The sequence below is a fragment of the Furipterus horrens genome, unplaced genomic scaffold (genome assembly GCF_987537825.1).
Source record: "Furipterus horrens unplaced genomic scaffold, mFurHor1.1.pri manual_scaffold_11, whole genome shotgun sequence".
Taxonomy (NCBI): Eukaryota; Metazoa; Chordata; class Mammalia; order Chiroptera; family Furipteridae; genus Furipterus; species Furipterus horrens.
In genome coordinates this window covers 90,452,287-90,478,631 of record NW_028327181.1, presented here as the reverse complement: position 1 = coordinate 90,478,631, position 26,345 = coordinate 90,452,287, and the positions used below count along the sequence as shown (strand labels likewise).

At 42.5% G+C, this 26,345-nt stretch overlaps 1 long non-coding RNA gene across 1 annotated transcript; it reads left to right on the top strand.

Annotated features, from left to right (window-relative positions):
• The first annotated feature begins 158 nt into the window (after positions 1 to 158).
• On the top strand, positions 159 to 21,703 carry LOC149998830 (uncharacterized). The gene is made up of 7 exons (XR_016514323.1): positions 159 to 272; positions 6,034 to 6,135; positions 17,623 to 17,720; positions 18,096 to 18,208; positions 19,072 to 19,131; positions 19,220 to 19,315; positions 21,212 to 21,703. It is a non-coding gene; the product is annotated as an uncharacterized LOC149998830 (long non-coding RNA).
• The last annotated feature ends 4,642 nt before the right edge of the window (positions 21,704 to 26,345 follow it).

The window sequence follows — 26,345 nt, the reverse complement described above, 5'->3', positions numbered from 1 at the left end:
ATGAAAAAAAGTAAGAGAACAGCGACCAATCTTTCTGTGGCGTTTTGAATCTTTGCCCAACAGGAAAGTGTGTTTCATGAAGAAAGGCGTTACCTAGTCCCCGATGGGCGGGTGCCGGTTTAGCGGTGGAGCCAATGAGTGTAAGACCTTGAGTGACAGCTGTCCAATAGGGACCCTCAGTGCTAGTTTGGTTTGCGGCTTAAGCGCCTCGGCGGCCTGAGGAATGTCAACTATTCAACATGGAGGAGGTGGTCGATAGGCTGGAATTGATGGTGAGTGTAAAGTGAAGACCTACTGGGTAGTTTATGTTTCGCCCATGGCCTCCAAAGTGGACGCAATTTGGAGTCTCCGGAAACCCTGGGCGGCGGAGACTGGACCAAACCTGAGTTCCCTCCTCCTGCACCAAAGCCTGGTCTTTTAACCGCTGCGGGGGAAGGGGTAACATCCGGGAAACTGGTGAGGGAAATGGCGGGAGATGCTGAGGGTGTGGGGCCATTGGAATTGTTTGTTCCTTGCCCTCACCTTTCTGCCCCTCTAGGAGCTGTAGCTGGTGTAGACGTTTGTATTTCCACCCAAAGATGTGACAGGAATGGTCCCCACACGCCCCTAGAAGGGGAGAGCTCGTTCACACTCCAGAAAAAGGGGATGGAGGGTGAGGTTGGGTGGGGATAACGGAGTGGAGCGGAGAGAAATCCCATCACGGCTAAACTGTTCGAATCCTCCTAGGCGGGCTGGGAAGTCTGAGAAAGGATGCCAGACTTGCGGGCTCAACTTCCTAGCGGCCAAGAACGGCCCTAGACCAGTTTTTGTATGACCCAAAGGCGCAGGCAGTCCTTGGGTGGGGGAGCGAGCGATGGCCACCTGCACCCTAAGTTCCTTTCCTGGAGCACGGGCGGGATCGGACGAGGAAGGCACCCTGCTCTTGAGTTGCCTGGTTTCGTTCGTTTGTGAAAGTAGGGGGCGGGGGCGAATCATTGGAAAGGACTCCCGTTGCTGCTTGACCTGCCCGGGGCGCCCAGCTGGAGAGTGTCCTAGTTTTCTTCTACGGATCCTCCTCTCCCTTGCCCTCTTTATTCACTCCCTTCCGTCCCTAGGCTACTAGCTACTAGCTTGATCGGCTGCGTTTTTCTTATCTTGTTAGTTCCCTTGTTTTACCTTCAGCCCTCTTTCCTTCCTGCATTACCAGTTTTGTTTTTTTCAATTGGGCTGGCTTCCTTTAAAACACAGAATTTGGAGGACTCACCGTCATTGAGCTCCTGTCGGTTTTTCGGTAAAGAAAAGTAAGATTAAGAAGCCAAAAGCTTTCTACCCCCGCAATCCGCCCCTCCTTCCCTTGCCATTCACTGGCATTGCTCCTTCGGTATCACACATTTGTGCCTGCGTTACTCTTTCCAAGCGAAATCTTGCGTGACGTTAACATCGGCACGTGTAATGATCCTGGAAGAAACTGAATACCATCCTGGCCCCTATTCCCACCCCCAGAAAGTGTGAGGCCTTGATATAACTTACCGTTTTCTTCTGATGTATCAATGAATTGTAAGTGCCTCATATACTAATTCGATTTGAACTTTCAGTTGTTCCCAGTGTTTTGAGCTTCACTTTCCTTGGGTGGGTGGGAGTGGAGTGGTTGGAGATAGGGAGGGAGAGACATGCCAGAGAAGAAGGATGTTCTGCAGCTTTCCAAACCTGTAATAATGAGCCTTTAGTTCAGAGTTTTGTTATTTTTTATCATTAATTGTCTTTAGAAAAAAAAAACATGTTAAAGTATTGTAGATCAATTCTATCAACAGGCATAATTATTAGCATTGTATTGCTCTTCTCCCTTCTTCTGAAATCCTCCCTCTAGATCCTTACTTCTGCGCAATTGTAAGATACTAAATGATACTAGTTTTGCTTTTAACAGTTTACCCTTCAGGTTGGCTGTTTAGTTTTGAGGTACCAGTTAAGCCTTTTCTGGACTTTGAATACATTGAGTTAATATTGTCACAGGACTTTTTTTTTTTTTTTTTTTTTTTAGATTGAACATATTTTATTTAAAGGGAAAATGAGTAAGTGTACATCTTGAAAAGTAGGTTTTAGAAAATTATGAGGTAGCCAGACTCAAACTTGTAGATGTTTGAATGATGGGGTAGTTTTTAAAACAATCTTTTTAAGAGAGGAAAGAGAAGAAAGCACCTTCTTAAATTCCTTGCATCTGTGAACCAGTTTAGTTTCTCAGATTGTAAAGGTAAATTATTTTTGGCACAATCCTCTGATTTTTAGTTGAAATATTCTAATACCTGAATTACGTGGGCCAGGATTTGAGGTCAAGACACTCATGTTCCTGCTGTCCTGAATCTGAGTTCGTTTCTTCCTAGGTTCACTCCAGCTAGTAGCTGAACTGGACCATGTTAAGGAACGGTTAGTGAAAGTAATGGAAAGTATTTTTGCATCAGTGAACATTACTAATGGAAGAAAATGCTTATTGTAGGGTAATCTTTGTTCTCCAACTTTTTTCCTACACTCAATCAGGGGTATTTGTCTATTTCTGGGGTTACATCTGACTTTTAAATGGTTTCCTACCAGGTAGAAGTTTAGGATGTTAACTGGCTTGAATTCAAGGAAACCTGATACTTAAATCTTTACATCTAGCCCCCACCCCCATTATTTCATTATTATATTCTCTGATTTTAAGTTTGGAAGAAAGGGAGATGATTTCCTCCTATGTGTAAGATGTTTTAGAGGTTAACTGAAAATTTAAAGTCCTTTTTCATAATATTCACCTAGGTAGGGATAATGGTGTCATGTTTAGGTCACGTTGATTCCCTAGAGAAAAAGCCCTAAGATGGTAAGTGCTTTTTGTATTTTAGTTTAAATTCCAGAGATTGATTGGGTATATGGAGATTGGGAAATATTATTTTACTTATTTTTCTTCTTTGATATTCTTATTCAAAAGACTTGTTTAATATGGCAGTTAATCGATAGGGAGGAATTAACCAACATATCTCAGCAGAAGAGATATTTTTCACAATTTAGCCTTAGTAGTAATTATAACCAGTTTTGTTAATACCAGTTCTAAGGTATTAACTATACCCATGTTAATAACTTGTAAAGCTTAGGACATATTTACAAAATTCCTTTATATACCTATATGCATGTTTCTATTTCAATATTAATCATTGGTTAGTCATCAAAAAACATCACTTTGATATGTGAGTCCAGTTCTTTTTTAAAAATACTGATATAAATGTTCTTAGGTTTTGCATGCCTTCTGTCCAAAGTGGCAGTTCTCTTTAAATTCTTTTCTCACTGAAGCTTCAACTGATGCAAGATGCTTTTATGTCCCTTTCCTACCACACTGCTAACGAATGCTCTGACTTTATTGCACTACTGTACTTTACACTAGCAGTGCAATAGTATTGTCAAAGCATCTGAAAGCAGGATGCACACCACAATTTTCATTCTTGCCTTACATCTTCAGTACCTGTGGGTAATTTATGAAAATCTTTGTTGCTGAAAATTTTTGTCTTTTATTATAAAAAATGTTATTACTAAAAGTATTTTAAAAAATTACAATTAAAAAAATGTATTTAGCTAATTAAAAACTCACTGTTCTAATGCATTATAAAACACATTAAGAGAATTGATAGCTAAAGTTGTTATGGCTAATCTAAATGAGTACTACTTTGTAATTTGCTTCTTTCTGTGACAGATTTGGATAGGCGTTGGCAAATCTCAGGTTTTATTTAGCTGAATTTTAAGATGAATTAGTAAGTGATGAAAACAAGGTCACTTGTATATTTCCTATGATAACTTGCTGCATATCTTAATCTGTGTATTATGTAGTAAATGCTCAAATTTAAAACTTAAGGATGCTTGATTTAAAGGCCTTTAAAAAATATTATGAGATATAATAAAGTGTGAATCCAGCATCTTATTTTGTAATGAGTTTTATTAAGATATAGTTTGCATACACTAAAACTCACCCATTGTAGCTGTACACCTTGGTGAGTTTTGACAAAAGTGTACACTCATGAAACCACCATCACAGCCATGATATAGAACAATTTCATAAACTTAGGAAAGTTTCCTTATGCCCCTTTGCAGTCAACCTCCTCTTCCCAAACTCCCTGACAACCACTGAATTTCATGTAAATGGAATTATATACAGCATGCAGTCTGTGTGTCTCATTTCTTGCACTTAACATAATACTTTTGACTTCTGGCCAAAATGGAGGCCTAGACTGACACGCTCCGTCTCCCTCCACAACTAAGAAGGAATACAACTACCGCAAAACTAGAAATAACCAGAAGTTCCAGAAAATAAATGGAAGTCCAACGTATGAAGTTATAAAGAAGTGGTGCTTGTCCGGACGGGTAGGAGGGGTGAAGCTGGGGCAGAGAGGTCAAGCTGTGCTGGCAGTGGCAGCAGCAGTGATGGCAGCGGGACAGCGGTAAGCACAGACACCGTATTTAAGGGGAGGTGAAAGCGCCTGGGAGCACCCCTGGCTGCAGACCAGACCCGTCAGCTTGCGATTCCTATGCCGGGGAAGGCAGACCCCCATTGCCTCGGTCTGTGAGACCCAGAGGGGGTGGGGATGGAGGCAGAGGCTCCTGGTCTCTCGGCGGAGAGTGAACGGCAAGAATCCATCTTGGACCCCCACCCCCACAGAAAATGCCACAGCGTGGTGAGAAGGATCGCCTGGTTGTGACAAGTGTACGGGGCTCCACTTCCTATAGCAAAGGAGGTGTGACAGCCCCACCCAGGGAGCAAAGGTAAACACAAAACTGTCAGGATGGCACAGATCATGATAGAGATCCCAGAGAGGCAGCTGACCAGACAGCAAAGATCTAATCTAATGAAGCAGCAGATAGGAAATCTTTCTGAGGCACAGTTCAGAGCTTTGGTTATAAAAATGTTTACAGACCTAACAGCAGATCTTAGACAAGATGGGGAAGGAATGAAGGCTAGTCCTGCTGAAATGAATGAAAACACGTACAAAACTAGTGGCGAGGGAAAGAAAACCAGGGATCAAATCAACAAATTGGAACATAGGGAAGAAGCAAACAGTCAACCAGTGCAGAAAGAGGAAACGAAAAGTGAGAAAAATGAGGACAGGCTCAGAAACCTATGGCACAGCTATAAGCAGGCCAACATCTGAATCATAGGGTTGCTAGAAGGTGAAGAAGAAGAACTAGAAATTGAAAAATTATGTGAAAAATTAATGAAGCAGAACTTCCCTAACTTGGGGAAGGAAATAGACTTACAGGTCCAGGAAGCACAGAGAGTTCCAAAACAACTGGATCCAGGGAGAACCACACCAAGACACATTATAATCAAAATGTCAAAAATTAAAGACTTACTGTCTTAATTTGGCTGTAGTGTGCCAGAACAACTCTATTCTTTTTATATGACATTTGTAAGCTGTGATTTAAAATGCTGTGTGTTTATGTAAAGGCTAGGAACATTTTTTTTTTAAGGATTGGTTATTGGACATAATTGTATAATGTCTAATTTTGAACCTTCTAAATACTAAATAAATTTTTGCTTCTTAGTAAGGGCAACAGTGTCACTGGGCACCCCACTTGAAACTAGTTCATCCAATGGTCTTATTGTCCACACCTCCCCGTCCCCACCCCCCCAGCATCTGCACCTCACAGGTTCTTTCTGGCCCAGCAGAGTCATGATTAGACTAGTAATTTTCTTCTTAATTCTTAAAGGTTTGATAACTTTACCTTGGTTTTAGGAGAAATATTTGCAGTGACTGTAAATTAACTGTGACAATTTAATTAATATTTGGACATTTGGGTTAGCCAGATTCCTGCCATTCTAATTAATGCTTCCATGAAAATATTTGTGTATAAGTCTGTCTGTTTGCATGTGATAGTCTTTCCTTAGAATAGAACCATTGTGAAGCTTAGATGTTCTCAGGTACCCTGGACCTTAACTGACCAAGTCCTGATATGGAATAAAGTTAAAAGTAAAATGTTATCCTTTTTACTCTTGATTCAGTAGCCTAATCTGGTGGGCTTTACATCTTTTATTATTTTCAGAGCATTGCTGAGGTTTTCCGATGTTTCATTTGTATGGAGAAATTGCAGGATGCTCGCCCGTGTCCTCATTGTTTCAAGTTTTGTTGTTCCATCTGTACCAGGGTAAGTTTATTTTTGTTTTTTTTGTTTGTTTGTTTTTTACATACATTTAGTATATGTAAGGTATATTGTAAAAATTAATCATTTTCTGTATTTTTTAAACATTTTTCAAATTGTTTTTCTATTACAGTTGTCCCATTCTTTTCTTATTTAAATTTTGTGTCCTTTTAAAAAATATCTTAAATGAATATTTCTTAATAGGGAAACAATCAATGTATATTGCTTAGTACTGTGGACATGAATAATCATCAAGTGATGACTGCCATGAAATGTCTGGAAACCAAAGCCCACTGTAATTTTTGTATACAGTAGTCCCTCTATATCGCGGTTCACTTATCGTGGCCTCACTGTATCGTGGGATTTTTAAAAATATATTTAATTATTTATCGCGGATTTTTCGCTATATCATGCGATTTTGTGGTACTGTATACATATGTTGTTAAAGTTACGTAGGTTTCAGAGCGTAGAATATGTTTTAAGAACATAAGTAGTGTTTATAAAAGTGTGGAAAAGGTTAATAAGGGAGTGGGGAAGGTTAATAAGGGGCTGGGAACGGTTTATACGTGTGTGGGAAGGGTTTATAAAGCCTTAAAATATATATAAATACTAAAATAAATGTAAGGTTCCTACTTTGCGGATTTTCACCTATTGCGGGGGTGGGGGGGGGGCTGTCTAGAACATACTACCGCGATAAGTGAGGGAATACTGTATTTCTTGTGCCAAATGACTTTTGTTTTTCTTACAAGTTTGGGAAATAAAATTTCCAAGTCAGACCCTATCATGGAAAATATAAACTATATATAGTTTTAAAGAAATTCATAAGTTAAAAAGAAAACAACTGCCTGGTTCTAGCATTTTTCGTTACCAATAACATATCTTAGAGGGTGGTCATAAACCCTATTTTTAGATTACTATGGCTATTAGGTCTCTTATTATTAATTCAGAGGTCATTTATAATATCTATTCAAGTTGAATTAATAATATGACACACAAATTCTCATGAAAAATGCCAGTTAATTACTTTGAATGTAAATATTTTCCCCAAACTACTTATGTACCTAAACTGACTTTTCTATAAATTGATTTAAAAAAGATAAAAGAAAAATAGGCAAAAAAGGACAGGGCAAAGTCAGAGAAAAAATATAAATGTTCAATATTTAAAGAATTTTTTTCAATTATTGTTCTATTACAATTGTCCCCATTGCTCCCCCTGCCCTGCCCACCCCCAGCCCTCTCCCACAGACAACCCCCTCCCTGTTGTCCATGTCCATGGGTCATTTACACTAGTTTCGTCACTAGACCCTTCCCCTTCTTTCCCCCCTTTTCCCCTCTCCCCTCTCCTCTGGTCACTGTCAGCCTGTTCCTTGTTTCCATGTCTCTGGTTCTACTTTGCTCGTTGGTTTGTTTTCTCATTAGATTCCTGTATGAAGTGAGATAATATGGTATTCTTCTTTCACCGCCTGGTTTATTCCACAAAGCATGATACTCTCCAGTTAAATTTACAAGTAACCAGAAAAATTCAAATTCAGATGGGACCCCTTTTATTCACTCATTACATCAGCCAAAAAATGGAGACTATCAGTGCTGGAAATGAATGCTCTCGTGGCCTACTACTGCCTGGAGCATAAGTTGGCACAACTTCTTTGAGGGCAGTCAAAATGTTATATCAGTATACTCTTCGCCCCAACAATTCCATTTCTAAATGTCTATTCTGCAGAAAGCCTGTCCATGTTCACAAAGATGCATGTACAAGAATGTTCATTGCAGCAATACATGCAACAGGAAAATGACATAATCTAAACATCCATCAGTAGGGGGATTTTTAACTGTAACACATCCATCCTGTAGAATATTATGCAGGAGTTTAAATGAATTTGTTAACCAGGAAGGAAACAAATCTAAGACATAGCAAGAGGTGAAAGGACCAAGTTGTTACCATTTATGTAAAAAAAAAAAAAAAATGAAAATCACACAACATGCCTATTGTGCTCTCAGTATGTAGGCAAAGGCACGGGGAAAGGTCTGCAAGGGCACACAGTAAACAGCTCAGAACAGCCTCACCTTAAGGGTGGGGGATGAGGGCAGAAGCGAAGGTTTCACTATGCCTGTATTTCATTTTTATATACTGAGAATATAATCGTGTATTACTTGTTATAGTGAAGAATAAGGTTAAATTGACTCATTTTAAAGAGAGCCTGCCAATTTTTAAAATAAACACAGACTTGGAATCAATAGAGGTTGATTTGGGATACAGAGGTGAATACCTTTCCTCAGAGATACTGACCTCAAAATTGGGGACCAAGAAGGACCTTACAATGCAGTCAGGTTTGTTTGTATTCATTTTTGGAGAGAATACTCACAGTTTCTCAACTGTGTGGTATTGTTACAGAGTGGGGGTCTCCAAAAGTCCCCAGAGCCTGCAGGTTGGGGGATGGGGAAAAGGGAACGGCTTTTAAGATGACTTTGCATGACTATGGCTAGTGGCTAGTGTCTTTGGTACTGCCAAGGCCCCAAGAAGATGGGAGTGGTTTTGACCATGGAATGGTGCAGAAAGAGCATACAGAGCCTGTGCAAGGTTCTGTGAATGGTCAGAACTGGTTACCATGTGCACTGCATCACAGGATGCACTCAGGGATTTAAAAATAAGATGGCAAACATTTTGGAGAGAGGAGGAGAGGAGATCTACGCGGTTTGCAAGGAGGGCAGAGGAGAATTCCATGCGGCTTTGAAAGAGCAAAGAGAGAACCATGCGTGATCCAGTGCAACATGGCACATGTTTTCCTGGACTGTTATGTGGAGTCTGATGACATCATACCCCAGATCCTGAAGGAGACAGCTGACAGATAAGGGATGGGGAACTTCTGGGCATGTTTTTGGCTTCTAGCCTTTTGGAGAGCAAGGGAATTGCTGGGTCCCATGGGAGAACAGGGCTCTGAGCTGAAGTGCTCACTGTCCTCCCCAAGTTGGAATATTGTAAATAAAGACCTGTTTTCCTAAACACTAGTTGTTGGGTTTTACACCAAGGCGCCATGTGAAAGAACCCCCTTTCGCTCTGTAACAGTATGACCTCCATGAATTCTTAGCAAGGTGACTAATAGAGTTCCCTTTCAAATTTCTACGAAGAAACACAGTTAATATCTTTAAATAGGCAGGAAAAGAATGAACAGAGTAAGTAAAACAGCCATGGCAACCTCGTGGGGTTAAACAAATGCAGAAAATACCAGCTTTCTAATTTCCACAGCTATCAGCTTTCCCAGTCTGCACAAATTAATAAAGACATAAGTTGGGGCCCCTGGCACAAACCATGAGGCATCTCCTCAGAACCTGAACTTCCTATCTTGGCTAGTTAATGCCAGTTAATTACTTTGACTGCATTTTCTCCAAAACCACTTGCATCTAAAATTACTCCTTGTACAAACCAAGGAGAAAATAATAATTCAATAGAAAAATGGCAGAAATGTATCATTATCAGCAAATTAACATAAATAAACCTTGTGCCAGGCCACAGCAAAACTTTGGGTCAGTGCCCTCTGTGGGAATCTTTCCAGGTGTTAGAAGATAAGGGCAATTAGAAATGAGAAGGACTGATAAGGAAAGATCTCACAGACATATGTGACAAGGGAAAGCACAAATCACTGAGCAAGGAGTAAGGTATTACCTCTTTAGGAGGAAAATTGCAAAAGAAAAGGAAAAGAAGAAAAGGAGAGAGAGATTGCAAGAACAGACACATGCCAAAGTGGTAACAGGAGTGGCGGGAAGTGCTGCGTGGGATTTTCACATTTATCCTGTGTGTTTCTGTGACTTTAACACCAACACCAACAACACAGGGAGGCTGTACCCATGAATTACAAGTGTTTAAAAGAAGCTGTGAAATTCCCGAGCTTCAGTCTCAATCACTAACTCCGTGGGTAACTTTGAATCTTCACCTTTAGCTTTGTCCTCGTCCCTCAGCGACAACTTACCTGTCCAGTTTATATGCGCGTTTCCCAGGAAGGTGAGAAAAGTCAAACAGGTCCCTGTCTGTCCCTCTGCACAGTGGACACTTCCACCCAACCAGAATCCTTTGGTTGCTCTCGGCTCCCCAATAAAAACTGCCCAGTCTGAACTCATCGCCTTCAATCTGGCTCTCCTCTCCAAATGCTCTTTGTCCACCTCGTACACCACTGTGGTTCTCCTCATCACCCAGGACAGAAACTTTACAGGGTCGTATTTGATTTTTATCTTTCCTGTACACCCCATTCCCCAACTCCAGCCAGTTACTACAGCCTGTCAGTTTTTCTTTACACTGTTCCCAGGATGTTCTTTCTCCTCCTATCACAACCACTCTTCTTGCTTTACTGCTAGATTTTGCTCACGTATTCTACCAGTCTCCCTGAATCAAGCTTTCCTCTTGAGATCACTCTACATATGGAATTTAAAATAACCCTCTTATTTTAATCACCTGTCTCTCTCAGTTGAAAACATTCAGGGGCTCTCCCTATTGTAGCAGCAACTCACCTATTGCGAGAAACTCAAGCAGCACTTGGAGAGGCGGAGGAGCAAACTTCAATTCGCTCGTGCGGGCCCAGAGGAGTAGCCTCCAGAGGTCTGAACCCCGAGCTGCACATTTTACAGGCTCTTTTGGTATTTTGCCAGGAAGTGTGGGAATCAATGCTTATTGGCAGATTGTTCATGGGCAAACTGTTCAAAAAGTTTTTCTGATGCAAATACAAGCAGTTACAGAGACAGAACATGGTGATTATCTTTCCTGTCATTCCTGCCTTTGATGCTGTTATTTCTCTATGAGGCATCACTTAGAGCTAATGGGTGATATCCCCTCAGGGCTAAGGTTTTGGTGGTTGCTCTTCGGGTGACTGTCTGCTCTATAAATTTTATAAGGGTATTAACCAGTTTTATAAGGGTATTAACCAGGCAAGGTTCAATAGTGGCAAGTAGTAAGATAGTGACGAGGGGTCCCGCTAAGCAGTAGGAGCCAGGATGACCATTGTCCTAGGCCCCAGTAGTCCCCTTCCTTTAGCTCTTCTCTTCTCTGGATTCTGTCTCTTAGCTTCTTCACTTTGGTAGTTACTATACTGGATTGGTTTACATAGTAGCTGCACTCTTTTCTGAAGAAGACACAAGTTTTTCTCCCTTTTCTGCTGTGAGCAGATCTAATACTCGCCTGTCCTGCATGGCTACTGCTGCTACGGAGCTCATCTGGTTCTGGAGGGATACTATTGTGTCAGCTACACGTTCCAGGCCCTCATTCATCTCTTGCGATAACTTGTAATAGTGCCCGATGGATGTACTAATGCCCCCTACTCCTGTTCCCCCTCCTGCTGCAATTCCTAATCCTATTAGGGCTGCTAACACTGCTCTTTCGTGTTGCCTGGTAGGAATCAGCCTGCTTTCTACTTCAGCCTCAGTGTATACAGACATGTTGGGCACTAAGAATACCGTTATACAAGAGCCAGTCCAGTTCACCTCAAGGCAGCGGTAGGCAGTGTCTCCACAGAGGTAGAATAACCCTAAAGGATTGCAACAGGTCTGATTATAAGAGACTGTTTGATTTTTCCCACAGAAGGCACTAGGTATGTTTCCTACATTTTGGGCGCCTAGGGGCTTTCCTGTGCCCCGCAGACAGGTCCGGTTGTTGTTGGTATAATAGAGTTAAACTCCTGTGGCTACAGGCCCTGTTGGTGCTGTTTGATTGGGTCCCCGATTGTCCAGCCCCCATCCCAGAGGCCCCCGGTGAGTGCTTCCCTGCCTAGCGGCAAGCAGGTCCCGCAAGTCCTGGTTTGAGTGCTGGTGTTCTGATAGAGCGCGCAGGCTGCTTGAACTAATTTGCTTGTCTGCTCATTGGAAGGTATTCCCCAAACAAGTTGGCTTCCAATGACTGTGAGGTTAAGTCTGTTTTACTTAGCCTCCTCCCTCAACTTTACGAAGGTCTTTTCCTTAATGGTTTCCCAGAGCTGCTCCTGGGCCTCATCTTGTTTGCCTCCCCTGTTTGACTGCCCTACTTGAGGGTAGTAAGTCCAGCATAGTTGCTCCCCATTTCTCTTGTATGTTCTGCACAGCCCTTTCACTACCCCAGCAAGGTCAAGGGTCCTTGTCCAATACTTGTTTCCCCTTTGTGTTCATAAGATAGCTTTGGACTTGTCATAACAATAAGTGGGAAGCACGGTCTGGGCCATAAGTGAAGTGGCCCCAGGGTATCTCCAGCCGCCTTCTACAGCTGGCCAAGTGACCGGTATACTGCACTCGGAGGGGCAGTCTCTAACACTAGTACTCCGGAGGAAGGGGACAAGCAGCATAAAAAGCCAAAACATGATACCAAACACACCTAAACAATTAGGAGGAGGAGTCTGCTAATAGGTCCATCCTGCCAGAGCGGTGACTGCCAGTCCAATTCCAAGGATGCTGATGAAGTTTCCGGTAGGCACGAGGAGCCACTGTGGGCAATAACCCATTCAGGTGCCCTTCCTGCTGGCTTCTAGGCTGCTGCACTGCAGTCCGAGTTACAGGGGCTGTGAGGGCACCAGATGGATGGTCCACAACTCAAGATCCTTTGTAGAGTGTGCCTTCTTCACTCATGAGTGATGCACCCAGGGGATTATGGCTGTAGGACACACTTTATAGTTCTAAAATGTTGTCATTTCCTGGAAATTCTCAGAATCCATGTCTGATTCTTCACTTGCCACTCTTGTTAGGTGGGGGCTACCACTGAGTCAGGGATGACTCCAAAATTTTTCTAGATGGGGTTTGACAGTGAGCAATGCACTCTGGGAAACAGGGTCTGAAACCCAGTAAACAATGCTTTACAATGGTTGGGGAAAGGTGCCCCTCCCACTTGGCTCAACACAGCCTTTGATCTAGCAAAGTAAGGACAGACAGCCCTTTCAGAGGTCTGCCCTGTGCGCACACGTGGAGAAGACACTCCGGTGTGAAAGCCGGCACGTTAAATCGTTTTCTTCAGACACTGTAACTAGCACCCAGTTTGCTTCCCTCACAGCCCTTTTATATTCTATTTTACTTCACTCCTTGTTTACTGTACCTGGAGGTCCTGCAGCAGCTGCGTCGTCCATGAGTTCCCCCTCTTCCAATTCCATGTTGTTGTACTCCACATCATTTTCCCCAGACCTAAGAATGCACACAACTCATGACGCCCACAGAGTATAACTAACATTACCGTCACACCGCAAAGAATTTTAACAACAGTGCATAATAGCGTTCTCCTGTGAAGACAGGATATTTTTAAATACAAAAATGAAGAAAAAGACTTTGGTCCTTATCACATGTACAGGTAGTATTAACAGTCAAATTGCCCTAAAAAAAAAAAAAATAGAAAGATAGCTTAGCAACATTTAATTGTTAAAAGAGAAAACCTGAGAACCATTGTAAAGCATAAGAGATTACAGCTTTATAGAATTTGTAACTTAATGGCAGTAAATTAGGCTTAAAACACTACAGTTTAAGGTAACAAGGAAAGATACTCAAATTTTGTGTATACTAAATATTTTCTTAAAATATTATTTCATAAAAAGTGGTGTTACCTTCCATCAAAGTCCTCACACAGTCTCTCATACCAAAACACACTATTGCTTTGTTTCTATTTTAAATGACAAAGTACTATATGGAGCAGCACTAATCAATGCTAGTTTGGGGTGTTTAAAGAAGTCTCAAGATCAACTCCCAGCCTGACAGCATGAAAAGCTCTGCAGACCTGCTCTCCAATGACACTGGTGAAAATTACTTTGAAAACAACCATTTAAAGACTCTAGCAATAGAGTTCTAGGAGCACAGAGCAAATGAAAAACATCTCAAAAAAATGTAGTAAAATTGGTAAGAACAGCAAATCTGTGGTCCCTGAACCAAGGCCTCTCTCCTTCCTGCCTCCCCTCCCAACTCCGTGACACGCAGACTGAGAACACTGGGGCCTAGATCACCCGTGCCCCACTCATTCCTACAGCACAGGTCCCAGGCCTGAGAAGATTTGGGGCTACAACCCCCAATTCTCCCACCACCTACTGGCTCAACTTCTAAGTGGGAGAAATTCGCACACCTTCGCACTCATTCCAGCTTCAGAACGGTGGCTCTGAGTTTTGCCTAGGGGAGTAGCATGTTGAAAAACAGCCATAAAGAAATGTGTAACACCATGAAGAGCATAAAAAAGGGCTCTCAAAATCCAGCAAAACATAGAATTACATGGCACAGCAAAGTGAGATTCATCCCAGCAGTGTGAAGTTGGTTTAAAATCTAAAAATCAGCACTGGTTGGTGCTTGTTGACCCAGTGATTCCACTTCTGGGAATATATTCGAAGAAATCCAAACACTAATTCAAAAGAACATAAACAACCTGATGTTCTATGCAGCATTATTTTGAGGACATCTCAAAAGGACACACGAGTTAGCTCTTTAATAGGTTCCCATTGGCTAAGTCTTGAATAATCTGAGTAATACATTATAATAGTAAATGGGCTAAACCATTTAATAATATAAGAATCCATTCGTTCATATTAATGAAATTAATCAACTAATTAATGGGCCAAGATCTGGAAGCAGCCCGAGTGTCCATCAGTAGATGAGTGGATAAAACAACTATGGGACATTTACACAGTGGAATGTGACTATGCCATAAAAAAGAAGAAAGTTTTAACCTTTGTGACAATAAGGATGGACCTGGAGAACATCATGCTAAGTGAAATAAGCCAGGTAGAGAAAGACAAATATAATTTCACTTATATATGAGTCTAATGAACAAACTGAACTAACAAGCAAAACAGAGACAGACTCAGAGAGCAGGATGACAGCTACTGCAGGGGGAGGTTAGGGAGTGGAGGGATCGAGCAAAAAGGAAAGGGCTCATGGACATGTACAACAGTGTGGTTATTGCAGGGGAGAGGGAGGTATAAGGGGGTTAAATGGTAATGGAAAAAATAAAATTAAAAAATAAAAAATTAGACTTCCGGCCAAGATGGAGGCGTAGACAGACATGCTGTGTCTCCCTCCACAACTAAGAAGGAATACAACTACCTCAAAACTAAAAACAACCAGAAGTTCCAGAAAATCAAACTACATGGAAGTCCAGCAAAGATATAAAGAAGAAATACTCATCCAGACAGGTAGGAGGGGCGGAGCCAGGGCAGAGGACATGGTGTGGTGGCCGCAGCGGCAGGTCGGCAGAAAGCGCAGTCACACGTTTTAAAAAGTCAGGAAGGACACCTGAGGAGTGTTCCCAGCTCCTCATCCGACCTCACAGCTCATGGCCCCAGCACTGGGGAAAATCAAACCTCATTGCTTCTGACTGTGCAAACCAGTGGGGGTTGGGGTGGAGGCAGAAACTACCAGTCTCAGCAGAGTCCGCTTGTTTAAAGTGCCACAATGGTCCTAGAACGTACACAGACCCACCCACTCTGGGAACAATGGCCAGGGCAGTAGCTAGAGGGGCACCAGTCTGGTGTGGAAGTGAGAGGTACCTGGAAAAGGGGCGAGTGCTGGGCAGGTGGCATTGCTCCCTCTCAGACCCCTCCCTCACATACAGCGCCACAACGTGGTGAAACAGGTTGCCCTGTACTGATGAATCTCTAAGGCTCCGCCTCTTACAATGTAACAGGAGCAACAGCTCTACCTGGGATGCCAAGGCAAACCACTACAAGAGCCTGTCAGAATGAGGAGACAGAGAAGTATGGCCCAAAAGGGGGAACAGATCAAGATTCCAGTGGGAGAACTAAGGGACGAGGAGATAGCCAACTTAACAGATGAGGAGATAGCCAACTCAATTCAAAACACTGGTGATAAAGATGCTCACAGGCTTGACAGATATGCATGAGTACGGCAAATGCATAAGGGAAGAAGTGAAGGCTATGCTAAGTGAAACAAAGGAAAATAAATCCACACAAAACCAATGGTGAAGAGAAGGAAAACAAGGTTCAAATCAATGATTTGGAATATAAGGGAGGAAAAAAACAGTCAATCAGTACAAAATGAGGAAACAAGAATTGACAAAAAAGAGGAGAGGCTCAGGAACCTCTGGGGCAACTTTAAATGTGCCAACATCCGAATCATAGGGGTGCCAGAAGGAGAAAAAGAAGAGCAAGAAATCGAAACCTAATGTGAAAAAATAATGAAGGAAAATTTCCCAAATTTGGCAAAGGAAATAGACATACAAGTCCAGGAATCCCAGAGAGTCCCAAAGAAGCTAAACCCAAGGAGGACAACACCAAGACACATCATAATTAAAATGCCAAAGGTTCAAGATAAAGGGAGAATCTTAAAAGCAGCAAGAGAAAAGCAGACAGTTACTTAGAAAGGGGTGCCTCTAAAACTGTCAGCTGAGTTCTCAAAAGAAACTTTACTGACAAGCAGTATTCAATGTGATGAAAAGCAAGGACCTACAACCAAGACTACTCTCTCCAGCAAAGCTATCATTTAGAATCGAAGGGCAGATAAAGTGCTTCCCAGACAAGGTAAAACTAAAGTAGTTTATCATCACCAAGCCATTATTATATTAAATGTTAAAGGGACTTATTTAAAACACTATGAACATTAAAATGACAAAAAACTCACAACTATCAACAACTGATTCTAAAAAATAAAAACAAAACAAACTAAGCAAAAAACCAGAACAGGAACAGAATCATAGTTGTGGGGATCATTTGCAGGGTTATCAGCTGGAAGGGGGAAGGGGGAGAAATGGGGAAATGGTGCAGGGACTAAGAAGCATAATTGGTTGGTACAAAATAGGGGTAAGTTAAGGATAATATAGGAAAGGGTGAAGCCAAAGAACTTATATGCATGACCCATGGACATGAACTAAGGGGGGTGGGGATTGCTGGAGGGTACTGGGAAAAGGGGAGCAAAGGGAAAAGAAATTGGAACTACTGTAACAACATAATCAATAAAATATACTTAAAAAAAAAAAAGAGCCAGAGGATCCTAAAGTACAATACTATTAGGTTGGAGAACTAGTCTCCGTTAGATTTTCTTATCTGCTAAGGGGACTGGAATATTTGTGAATCACTAAAATAGTCATGGCCCTGTTTTAAAATCTGAATTTCCACCGTAGATGCATTTGATGTATAATGGCTGAGTTAAAGCCAGAGTAAGCTTATTGCTACATTTGCCCTAATGTATACCTCTCTGACAATGTGTTTTTGCTGTATGGGAACTGAATCATCTTTTCATGTAGTTCAGGTAAACTTCACTTTGATTCGAGGAACTACCTCAACTCCTGTCCTAGTGTAATGACCACTGAGGAAGATACCTGGTAGCAGGGAACTAGCCCGTCTTATTATCAAAGCTGTACCTTTTGAAGAATACTTACAATAGCCTTCATATCTCTGGGTAGTGAAAACAGTATCATTCTTGTTTGAGTGAAAAAAATTTGATAGGTTCCTAGGGTAAATAAGAGTTAACTTTTAACTCTAGGTCCTTAAAAACTATATTTGCATTTGTATTTGACTAGGTGTCATGATTCCAAATTGAATTCTAATCTCTCCATGTGTTTTAAAGCTGGACCGTTAAAAAAAGATGGACCCATGCAGATGACAGTTAAAGATCTACAGACTGTGAAATTAAAGAAAACACAGAGTTTTGATGAAAGGAAGAAGGTATGATATCATTGACCATACACATAGTCTTTCAGTTATTAGCCTGGTTATCCCTTTATGGAAATAAAATATAAGCCTTATGTACAGAAGCTCTTCCAAGGTAAATGGTTGATGTTTTATTTAAGTAGTTGTGGATCTCTGCGACAAAATGTGTAGATTCCAAAATTACTTAATTAGGCCGTTTCATGTACCAACCATTAGTCTGAATGAAGAAGTAGAGACATGCAGGTACTTTGTAGCTTTGAAATAAAAATTTGAGTGGAGGAATGGGTATATCTTACACATGCTTAGCACTCAAATATGCACTGTTTCAGCATGTTTACATTTTGAATATTTTTCATGTGTTTTCAATAATGTCTCATTTTGTGATTAAAGCTGGTCGTATCACCAAAGGCACGGAATCCACTAGTTACAGTCTCTGACCTGCAGCGTGTCACCCTGAAGCCCAACTCCAAAGTGTTATCGACTCGAGTGACAAATGTCTTAATGTAAGGAATTACACCATGTCATGCTCTGGCACTACTTAAAAGATGATTTTTTTTTTGCTTTTTTCTAACTTTAAAAATCATATACGTGTATGTAGGAAAAAATGCTATCTACAAAAAAGTTTAAAGAAGAAAACAAAAAATCATACAAATAAATATATCATTGAAGGTTGCCACTGTTAACATATTATTGTTTATCATTGTAATAGTTTTCTAGGATGTAATCTATTGTTTATTATAAGATACACCATTAATTTAATAACAGTCTTTCAGGGGAAAAATATTTCAAGAATTTTAGTAACTTATATCTCAAAATAAAATTTAAAACAGCTTAGTTTCAGAAATAATAAAATATGAAAACTAGTCTGTCTTAGAATCAAGGCAATATTGTTATATATGTGTCCATACCTGTGCCTAATCATATTGTAGATAGTTATGACTTTTCCCATTCAATGTGTCATGAGCTTTCCCCCAGCTTATTAAAAATTAGTTTAAAGCATCACTTTGACTTCTTTAATAAACACAGTTTATTATATGTAAATTTCATAGATAAAATCATATTTTGAGACTTTTAGATTGTTTATGACTTTATTACTATAACTCTTCAATGAACATCCTTGTCTGTTATCTATGTGCATAGCTGAGCTTTTCCCTAAGATGGGTTTTTGCACATGTAATTACTAGGTTAAGAGGTATTGCATATAAGAATTATTATATCACCTTATGCTCCTATCAGCATCTACTGCTATCTGTTAATGTACCAATAGAACTACTTTCTAGTATGTTGCCTATAAAAATGACTGCTTTGCTTTGGGAAGAATGATAAAATCTAGCAAGTGCTAACTTTGATGCCTTTGTTTTATCAGTACTCCTGGTAAAAGTCAGATAGATCTGCGGAAACTACTTAGAAAAGTCGATGTAGAAAGGTAATACACTGTCTTATCTTTATGCTTTCCAAATCCACTTGGTAATTGGCATAAAACACAGTTTCTGATATTTTCATTACCTTTTCAGGAGCCCAGGTGGGACCCCAATAACCAATAAAGAAAATATGGAAACAGGAACTGGCTGACCCCAGTAATGACAAGGGCCTTGAGGAAAAAGTTTCAGGTAAGCCTTTAGGAAAAAAGAATGTTTTTGGTTCCTTTTCTTCATTTATTTAGAATCATAATCTCAGCAGATTTCTTAATAATAATAATAATTTTTTAATGGCACTTTATGCTTTATAATGTACTCACATATTTAGACTTCCTAAGTCTGTGAGATAGTGAGGATTCTCATCTTCACTTTAGCAATGACTGTCTGGTTTGTAAAATTCTTTTATTTAAGTATTGATTAAAAACTTCCTCTATGCCAGGCTCTGCGCCGCAGTAGTGGGGATATGGTGGCAAGCGAAACAGACACAGATCTACTGTTTTGGAGCTTTTCAGTGTGAAAAAGAGATGTTAATCAATGATCTCATGTACGTATGATTTTGCACTGAAGTGAGTGCTGTGAAGGAAAGGAACAGGGTGCTTTGGGGCCCCCAGAGGAACTTGGTCCAGCCAGGCTGATTTAGGAAGGGTTCCCTTAGAAAGTGAGGCGGTGAGACTTGAAAGATGAATAGGTGCCCATGGAGTGTGGGGGTGGGTCCCCCATGGATGTCGTGGAAGAAAGAGGAATTAATGCTGGCCGATCAGAGGAACTGAAACATGGCCAGTATGGCTGCAACAGAGGGAGCGAGCCTGACAGACAGGGACGGAGATACAGCTGGGTCTCGTCAGCTCTTCTCTCTGTCACCTACGTGTATGCCCACGCACCAAAGTCCCGTACAGCCGCTCGCCTTGCGTGATGTTGTTCCAAGTCCTGTTTGTCTCTGCCATCGCCCGGGCCATCAGATCTGTAAGGAGCAGCCTGCCTCCTACCACCCCTGCTAGAGTGCGGGAGCACGGGGCTGCTGGCCTTCTTGGCTATGAGGCTGACATTTGTGTGTCCCTCTGGCAGTAGGGACACACCACAGAACTCCACTGCTGGCATCGTCCCATCCCAACACTGCCCTCCCTTCATTGCCTCGTTAAAAATCAGTGCCTTTGACAGGACACCTTGGTCTCCCTCTTGCCAATTCAACGTGGTTGTCCTGGGCGCTATGCATTGTTCTTCGGAGGTGTGGCCAGCTTCCTCTTTCCTCCCTTTGGAGCATCCAGTAGGAATCTACCCCCAGATCACCTTCGTCGGTGACACCACAGATTGTGGAGGGCGGGGGCAGAAGCCAGTGGCCTCACTGAAGGACTAAGCCCCTTCTTTTCCTTGTTCAGCTCTGGGATCCTTTTTGTCCCAGTGCCAGCCCATAACTACTATAGTGGGCTGTGTAATGTAGAAACAAATAAAAATGTAATAAATAATATCCCCACGTATTGAGCAACAACATCAATAATCACAGATAGGACCTATACCCTATGTGTGCTCTTCAAAAGTCACTCACTAGGAGGGTGACAAGTAAAAACTTGTTGGGCATGGAATGACTTTTCCTACCCAGCCCTTAGGCGTCCTTTCTCCTTTAACTCTGAAGCAACTGCTTTAGTTAGGTCTTTCATTTGGCTGCAGGTAACAGAAATCTGACTACAGTGTCTCAGCCACCAGGGGCTTATTTTTCTTACCTACATATTCCGTGGAGAGTAGGCAGTCTGTAGGTGGTACAGCAGCCTCACCATGTCATCTTTAATGTGTGGCTTTGATGAGGGTGCAGAATGGCTTTGCTTCCTGAATCCTCATATCTACGTTGTAAGCAAGATAAGAAGGTCAAAGGATAGGAGGGTGCACTTGCTAAGTTGTCCCTCATCTCTTTAAACAGTTGCTACCCAGGAACTCCTGATTATATCAGGAAAACTGGGAAAATTGGTTTTTGGAATCTGGATGCATTGCTCCTTGCACAAAGCCTGGGTTCTGTTAGTGAGGAGGAAGGAGAGCTGTGCAGGCTACAGGAACATAGTCCACATTATAACTGAGACCCCTCTTTTTTCTTCATAGCTGGCTCACCCTAGAAGCCCAACTCAAATTCTGCCACTTTCCACAAGCAGCTTTGATGAATAAAACTGATGCCTACGCTGTCCGACTCCCTGTGATCATCTGTAAAATATGCTGATAAAATCACCTCACTTTTTAAAAAAAAATGTAGTAAGTGTAATTATTCTAATATGTAATTCCATTTAAAGAATTACAGTATGTATGGAGCCCATATATACTGTGGCATAAAGTGGGTGTTTGAGTGTTTTCTAGTTTGCATAATCAGTAAGAGAACAGAATGGAAAATACAATTCCCAAAGCAATGTTTATCCTGGAATTACTCAATTGAGGGTAGAAAAATTGTTCAAATTTAACTAGATAATTCTAATTTGTATTCTGTGGGTGCAGGTATAACCTTAAGATAATAACCAAGTTCTCATTCATCTTGGATATTTTCAGGAACTTGAAAAGTATTTCAGCCTGTAAAGCTCATGCATTCATTAAGTACTATAAACTTGATCAATTAAAAAGACGCTCTGGATTTGATTGCTGTTCATTATAAACAGTTAAGCGATGAGACTGAAAGACGACCACAGGGGGACTTACCCCAGCGCTAGGCCTTTAGCAGCCTCCTCACTGGTGCTTTCATGACACTTCCAACTCCAGTCTTTCTCCTTCAGTGACTTTGGAGCTGATGAGTTGGGATAAGTGGGGACACTTGAGTGTAGTGGCTTTGAGCAGAGACTGGGGCCATATTCACATCCCAGCTCTATCCCTCACTTGCTGCTGCCCTCAGGCCAGGTACTCAACTTCCTTGTCTCTGAGCCTCACTTTGCTTCACTGTTAAATGGGCCAATACCTACTTCATAGGGTTGTGAGGCTTACATGTCCCAGCCCTTTGTGTGCCCTGCTCTGCTGTTCCCCTGGGGCTATCTTGATGCCCAAGTGGAAACAGTAGTGCTTACCACAAGGTGATCAGCATTTGTTACAGGAGAAGTGGCGTGGGGTGGGGGCTACGTTTCATCTCTCCTGTTCTGCTCACCCAGTGCTCCTTGCTGACTGCCGTCCTTTTCTAACCATGGGGAGTGCTAATAAGACCGGGTGGGACGCTGGTTCAGAAGAGCACATTGCTGTGTCCTGTCCTTACTTTTTTCCTTTTAAACATTCTGTGGTGTTTAGTATGTTCACAAAGTTGTGCAACCACTACTACTAATTCTCAACTATTTTTATCACCCCCCAAAGAAACCCTGGATTCATTAGCACCCACTCCCCACTCCTCTCTTTCCCAAGACCCCCAGCAATGCCTGATCTACTCTGTTTCTGTGGGTTGCCGATTCTGGGCGGCTTTGGGGTTTGGGGAGTTGGAGGGTGCTTTAGATAAGGTTTGGGGAGTGGGAGGGTGCTTTAGATAAAGTGCTGATATGCTGTTGTACTGACCACAGTTCTGAGCTACAGACTGCCCCATAGCTAGGCTGCCATGAAATTTTTTATCTCAAGGGGGAGAGGAATGCTACTAATAACACACTAAGAATTACGCAGGGACCACGGGTATGAAGTGGGATGTGCAGTCACCCTATCACAATGGCCAGAGTGCTGAGTCTGGAGTCAAAGGCTGAGGTTGAAATCAGAGCTCCATCCAGCCACTAGCTGCATTCAGCTGGGCTCCTGCACCTCTGACCCTTGGTTTCCTCACCTGGAAAGGAAGTTCCCAGGCTTACCTGGGGTATAGCTCTGTGTGGATACCAAGAATATGGGGTAATGAGGGGGAGCTCCGTGAGTCAATTCTATATATTGTAGATGATGTAATTTGATCTATTTTAAATAATGCCTTAGGGCTGAGAATACTTGCATGTGAGTTGCTCAGGATGGCAGGGTTTATATTTTTCCTGTATAGGTAGTTTTCAGATGAGATGTGACAGAAACCCTATCATGACTGGAGTCCTTGGTCCACAGGTATCTGGTAGAGATTGTCAAACAATATGGAAAAAAAAACCTGATGATATGCTGTGGAGATGCTTTTTCCTTTGCAAATTTGATATTCTTTTCACCTTTTTTGGTAGTTGCTTAGAGATATAACTCACATAGCATACGGTCCACCCATTTAAAAATGTACAGCTTAGTGGTTTTTAGTACACTCACAGATTTGTGCAATCATCACTGCAATCAATTTTTAGAACATTTTCATCACCCCTAAAAGAAACCCTGTGGCCTTTAAAAGCCACTCCCCAGTTTCTTTCATACCACTAACCACTGCTCTCCTTTCTGCCCTGTGGATTTGGTGGGACGCCTTTTAAACTTTGCTTTTGTGTCACCTCGTGGTCTCTCAGGAGCAGCACAGTAGGACTTTTCTCCTATTTTGATTTTCATTCTTCTTTTTCTCAAATGCATGTTATGGGAAAGCCTCTTTGAGTACGCTGTGGTACGTGTAAGCACTGAATGGACCATGCACACATTGGAGGGACCTCTGAACTAGGTGGCCTTCAAGGTGGCTGATCTTAGACAAGCTACTAATGTGACCAGTAAGTAGCTTGCCACTGGGTGTCACTGCCGCTCCATGCCACTGACCTACCTGCTGCAGTGGGCCAGGGGCATTCCCAAAGTGTAGGAGAATCCATCCTTTTGCCTGGACACCAAGGGCAACCCAGGAAACAGGAACTACCAGCCAGGGATATGCCTGGAAGAGAAAGGCAAAATAGGCCCCCAAGGCAGAGGACTTGTGAGTGCCAATAATAATACAGGCAGCAATAATCATAACCGTAAAGCTGTCATCACTACTATTTATTAAGCATACTGAACACCATTCTAGGCACTTTTGTACACATCCCCTGCAATCTTCATACCTGGCAAGGCATGGGTATTACATCTGCTTTTCCAAAGGGAAAACCAACTTTTAAGGAGGTAAAGGGGCTTGCTGGAGGCCCCGTGGCCATGGCTCAAATGCAGGTCTGGGCACTGGGGCCCAGATCCTTGCAATACAAGCTGCTGCCGCGGGCTCTGTGCTGAAAATCTGTCTGACCACAGATCAACACCAGACACACCAATGCGTGATTTCTGGAATCTGCTTTCTCAAACTTGGACAATATTTCCCATATCTAATCCCCACCCCCCCCCAACCACCACCACCTTTCAGCTTCCTGGTCTCTCTGGGTGTTTACCAGTGGGGGTCCTACAGTCACACTGGAAGGTTCTCGGATGTATGTAGTTGAAATCAGGAGAGCTGAGCTCATGCATAGCAGCTCAGCTCTCCTTGAGCACTGCACTATCTATCTTGGGCCCTAATTACCTCATAATCATGTTTTGTAACCTTTCCAGGTTGAAGATCATTCTCTTTAAAAAAGGAAATGGGAGGAGATTAGGGGCAAAAAAAAGAAAAAAAAAAGGCTTTACCTTTTTTCAGTCTTTTATTAACATTATGTCATGCGCCTTGAACAGGGGTGTCTATCTTTTCCCTGGTATTCTTGCTATGAAAAATATTTTACTTTTAAAGTCTGCTTTTGTGATATTTACATTTTATTGCAAGCCCTTGTCATTCTGGGGTTCAATAATATTAATAATAATACCATCTAATATTTATTGGAGGCTTACTTGTTCTAGGCACTGGGCTAAATGTCTTATACATATTCGTGCCTTAAACACAAGCTCAAGAAGGTGAGGGCTAACTCACAGAAAAGTATAGATTCCAGATCTCAGAAAAGTTGATGAATTTAGACCACTTGAGCATCCTCTCGTGGGGGTGGACAGCCTCAGCCGCCTAGTTCTGGCTGACGAGGGTTTGCTGCTAGGACGGGTTCTGAAGGGAATAAGAATAACGTTCTCAGTTACCCTGCCAGTCATTGAGATGTGTCTGAACCCACCTTACCCCTTGGCAATCCCCTTTAAGCAGCTCAGTGTTCTGCTGGCAGACCCAGGAAGGTGGGTCATCTGGGGCTGTTTGTTCTCCCTAGCTGGGGTCAGGAGGGTCCTTTCTGAGAGTTGGCGTGACAGAACTAAGACACAGATCCTGCCTCTCTGACCCCTCCAACCAGCAGATTGTTGCTTCATCTTCCACTATCCACGCACCTTCTCTTTCTTCTGCTACAGGAGGGACAGCTGTAGAGCACAGTTTCTTGTCAAAGGGCCTGAGCTGCAATCCTGCACGGCTCTACCAACAACTGGTTAGGAGATTCTAACTTTCTGAGGCCCATTTTCTCCTTCCGCAAAATAGGTACGATCATGTCGATGTGAATCGGCTAGAAGGCTGCTGGAAAGGGGTGCCTACTTGACTGCCCTACACGTTAAACAATTGTATGGGTGCTGGTTTTGTCGCCCACCATCATTCCAGGGAACGCTCACGATCCAGTAGGGAATAGCTCTTGAGACCAGCTGCAGTAGCCTCCGTGTTGTTGCGGTGCTGCCCTGCAGGTGGCGCTGTGGCCCACAGAACGCTTCTGGGGACTAACCAGTGACAGGTGGGACTAAACTCGCGAGTTTGGTAATAGGTGGGTGGGTGTAACCTGGGTTTCCACTTCCTGTATGTCCTGAATGGGTGCCCCCACAAAGGTCCCCACTGTCACATTTGGCTTCTCGTAGGGCCAGCTACCTGCTGAATCAGTGATCCTCTATTTCTCCTTTTCTGCCCTCTCCAGTGCATAGAGCCCAGGCATCTCCTGCCCGGCCATGAGCTCTGACTTCTGGGAATCACTGCAGCAGGTGTGTCTGCAGCTCCTTCAATCCCTTGGGGGCATCCTTAGCACAACCACCTGTGACAGGAGGGATGTCAGAGGCCATCCTTGTTCTAATTTTGTTGCCTTTCCAGGATGGAGCTAGGCATGAGAAAGGACCTAAAGACAGTAGGCCCAGGATCCCCCGCAGTGCTCAGGAGACAAAGGCCCAGGCTAATGTGCAGATCTTGGCTCCCACACTGCCAGGTCAGGATCCCAGCCCCACCTCCAGCACTTTTGTGACAAGTGGGCGTGAGGAGGGGTACGCCCTAAGCCTCCCTCCCCAAACCTGCAACAAGAAGAGAAAGACAGCTGCCCTGTAGGGTGCAATAGTGAAGACTAACTGAGATGAGTCATGCACTAGGCTGGTCCGAGTGCCTGGCAGAGGGTGATATTCAAGTGGGGTGGTGGGTTTCTGACCGGGGAGCAAACTAGGACAGCTAGTGAGGGAGGCCTGT